At 34.4% G+C, this 4,020-nt stretch overlaps 1 long non-coding RNA gene across 1 annotated transcript; it reads right to left on the minus strand.

Moving 5' to 3' along the window:
- Positions 1-1,322: 1,322 nt before the first annotated feature.
- On the minus strand, positions 1,323-2,182 carry LOC138133896 (uncharacterized). Its single transcript, XR_011160558.1, has 2 exons — positions 1,715-2,182; positions 1,323-1,662 (listed from the first exon to the last, which is right to left on the minus strand). It is a non-coding gene; the product is annotated as an uncharacterized lncRNA (long non-coding RNA).
- Positions 2,183-4,020: the final 1,838 nt, after the last annotated feature.

Raw genomic sequence — 4,020 nt, forward strand, 5'->3', positions numbered from 1 at the left:
ATCCAGTGATAGATTGTTGACAGTCAAGTATTTATTTCACGACTCCCGTACTACGCGAAGAAAATAGTACCGCGGCAAATTTAAAATATCCCACAATGTTACTAAATTACAAAATGAAGTCTTCATACACGCGTTGAATTAAGATTTTATTTAGGATGTCTCAGAATAAATGTAGGAGACGTGGATGACATATTCTTCGTAAATTCTAATAACGAATTCGAAAGAAAAAGTGCCCTAGGATAATAATTAACAACGTAAGATGTAGGCTAAAAAATTTATATATGATAATAAATTTATAATGTCACATGAATGTTTTAAAATATTAACCTACGTTGACATGAATTAGTTTTGGGCCAGGAAAATAAAATAACGACAAAACATGTTTATTTCTACATTTTTATTTTTATCTCACCTGGGACAAGAAGCTAACACAGGTCAGAACCCTGTTCATAATGGATTTTTACTCAAAATGGGGTAAACGTAAACATGGAAAAAACGCATGATTTGACCATCTATTTTAGTCATTTACCTATAATACTGTCACTTACCAGGGGTTGAATGTCCCCCCCATCTCGTCTTCAAAACGCTACATCTGCAAATAAACCAAACCCTTTAAATAACTAGTCATTACCTAGGTTAAAACTCAAATCACTATCACTGTCGTCACTTTCAATGTCAACATTAATCACCAGCTCCTCAACAGACGTATATACCTCTTTTTCAAAATATTGTCTTATAATTTTATTGGTATGACCTATGTAATGTGTCCATTGTTCTGCAGAGACCCCTTCTAAAGCTGTCCTCCACGCCAAACTTGGATTTTTGTTCTTCAGAACCTCACTGTCATATGTTCGCTTGGTTTGACTCCATACCATTTCAATCGGGTTAAAAATACAATGATATGGAGGCAAACGTAATGGTTTATGACCAGCCTCATGAATAACACGATCCACTACGTAGACAGGACTTTTATAATTTTGTCTGCATAATTTTAATAAGGTGTCCTTTTTATCTGTCTCAGAAAAATGGATATTGTTATTTTGAAGCCAGGTCTGTAAATGAGCTTTTCTCCATGCACAAGTTGGTTTCTTTTCCTCCAAGCGACTATGGTAACTGGCGTTGTCCAGAACAATTATTGATGGTTCCGTCAAAGCAGGTAATAATTTATCTTGCAACCACTCTTCAAAAGTTTCTGCATTCATTTCTGAATGGTAATCCAGTGAATTCTTTTTGCTTTTGAAGATGAGTCCTGCCCCTTCAATAAAATTCAAAAGTATTGCAAGACTTGAACGTTTGTAATGGTAGATAAATTTTGAAGTGAGCTCCTGGCCTAAAGTATCCAACGTCACATGCTTTTCTACAATTAAAAATTATTAGTTCTACACACTTAATTTCCTAAAATAATGACCCCAGAAATCTACATGCAAAATAAACTCATAAATTAAGAACAAAAAATCTCATTGAATAAAGCACCCTTTCTTCTCTCTTACTCTGATGAACCATGTCATATAAAACAAAACGAATTTCTTGTTTAATATTTGGACCCAAATCTGTCGTACTATTTTTGGACCATCGCCTTTTAATTTTCTGAGGCTCCTCTTGTACTGCATCTTTGTATTGCAAGACTGAGTTCTTACTAATACCCAAACAAAGTGCAGTTACCTACAAAAACAAGACTTAAAATGATGTGTTAGGTGTAAATCATCAACAGTACCTCAAGAGCAGATCCCAAACACAAATTTCTTTCCTTAAAATAGGTGTATGCATTGGCAATCATCTTTTGTGCTGTCACATTACCAGCGACAATAATATAGCTTCTCTTGGCCTATCAAACAGTTCATTAAAATCAAACGAAAAACCAAGAATCTTACCTTTGACTGAACCGTATTTGTTATATCACTTAGGCCACTCATTGTTTAAAGAAAGTTTTTCCTTCGAAAGATTCTTAATTAAATAGTTTATTTTATAACACTTTGACGTCCTACAAACACACGCTGACAGGAAGCTGACAGGCACCTGACAGGTCGGAACCGTGTAGGGTGTAGGAATAAAAAAGGCGCGAACACTGCCAACGTTAAAGCGCATCAACCCAATGTCCCTATTGATATACATTGTTAATGTCTAGGGAAATTTCTTTTTTTCACGATATTTGAAAAAGTTGAATCTATGGCTGGATTCACTATACTATGGCGGCCAAAAAATTTTGGCCGTCACTTTCTTGACATTCAAGTAAAGTGTAAATAAACCTTTAGGAATCGTAACCCCACTTTCGATTCTTGTCAGTTTGACAACCAATTTAAACTGTTTGAAGCTCAGATATTCCAAAAATCCGACATGAATGAACAAAATTAGAGCAATCGTACATAGATAACCTGAGGTAAACCTTCTGTGTAGTAGAAATGACAAAATAATTTTGAGTTTTGAAATTTACCACCCAAAAAATAACGTTCACAATCAAGACGGTAATCATGATGACAATAAAGTACGGATTACAATTTTTTTTTTTAATTGACAGACAATGACGGCCAAAATTTTTTGGCCGGCATAGTACCTATTTCAACAGTTTATAAACAATTTATTGCAAACAAGGTTAGAATTAGTAACAAAATAATAACAAAACGAAACAATATTTGAAATTGGAAGGCACCAGATAACTCTGTAAACCTAGAATAATTAATATTTTGTCGCAGCTCCATTCTTTTCTATGACCAAATCTAATCGTCTGGACATAGATTCAACTAAATTTTGACAATATTCTTGAGTTAAACTATGCCATTCATCACTTATGACATGAATAAACTGCTGCCTGTTTTGAGGCCGAAAATTTTCACGTCGCATCCTTCTGACCATTAAGCCCCATACATTTTCTATGGGGTTAAGGTCTGGACTTCTGGAAGGCCATTGCAAAATATTAATATTATTTTCTCTGATCCAATTTTGAACAAGTGCAGACGTATGGATGCAACAATTATCCTGCTGGAATAAATAATTATTGTGAGGAAAAACTTGAACTACTGACGGTAGCATAATTTCATTGAGAATCGCCCTCAAATGTTGCATGATTTATATTGACAAATCACAACTCAGAATTGTTTGAATAGCAACCAATCACAATTTAATTAAGCGGAAATTTTCCCTAGGGAAAATTTCCGATATAATTTACCTAGGGAAAAGTTTTTTCGGGCGATTCTCTTCCGAATATACCTCGGGACAGATATACAGGGTGTCCCAGAACTCGCGGATCAAATTTAAGCTGTATATTCCTTGATGGTAATGAAGGTAAAAAACGTTTAGAAAAATATTCAGGGTGCAACAGCTTTTTAGTTATGAATTAATCAAATTGACCAATAGAGCTCGATCTAATTTTCCCTTTATGAGAAAATTGAGTACCTTCCCTCAATTGCCAAGCAACGTATAATTCGACGAATCATAAAATTATTTTCAATATTTATCTGGTCGACTTGTCGGAGCAGACGTCAAAAGTGACAGCTACTTTTGAAATAACCAAAAATGGGATAATTTCGCCAAAGGCAGGTTAACAAATGTATAGAATCTAAATCAGGGAACGCAAGAAGTTTCTTCTTCCGACAAGGAGTGAAATATGGTTTGTTATGAGTGAAAATTTCCAGAGCAATTGCAACATTGTAACATTGTATGGGAAATTGACGGGAGGGATATGATGAATTGAACCTTTGTTAATGGAAGGTAAAATGGCGACGTAGCGTCAAGTGAGTAATATTACTACCTTAAAAATCTTAGTAAAAAGTGAAATATGCAGGGCCTGTGAAGTGAATTGGATTCACAAGAAATTTATCCTGATTCCTGTGCATACACTCTGCATTTGCAACGTATAGTCCATGTAATACCCCAAGTCAGTAAAATGAAAGCTTATATTTTTAATTATAAAATTCATGTACATGAAATTATGTTATCCATGATATTCTATAAAACAACAAGATTCAATTAATCAACAGAGATACGTTTTTTTGCTGTAGTTGTCCGTTTTATCCAAAATTTTTA

Source organism: Tenebrio molitor, chromosome 1 (genome assembly GCF_963966145.1).
Source record: "Tenebrio molitor chromosome 1, icTenMoli1.1, whole genome shotgun sequence".
NCBI classification, from domain to species: Eukaryota; Metazoa; Arthropoda; class Insecta; order Coleoptera; family Tenebrionidae; genus Tenebrio; species Tenebrio molitor.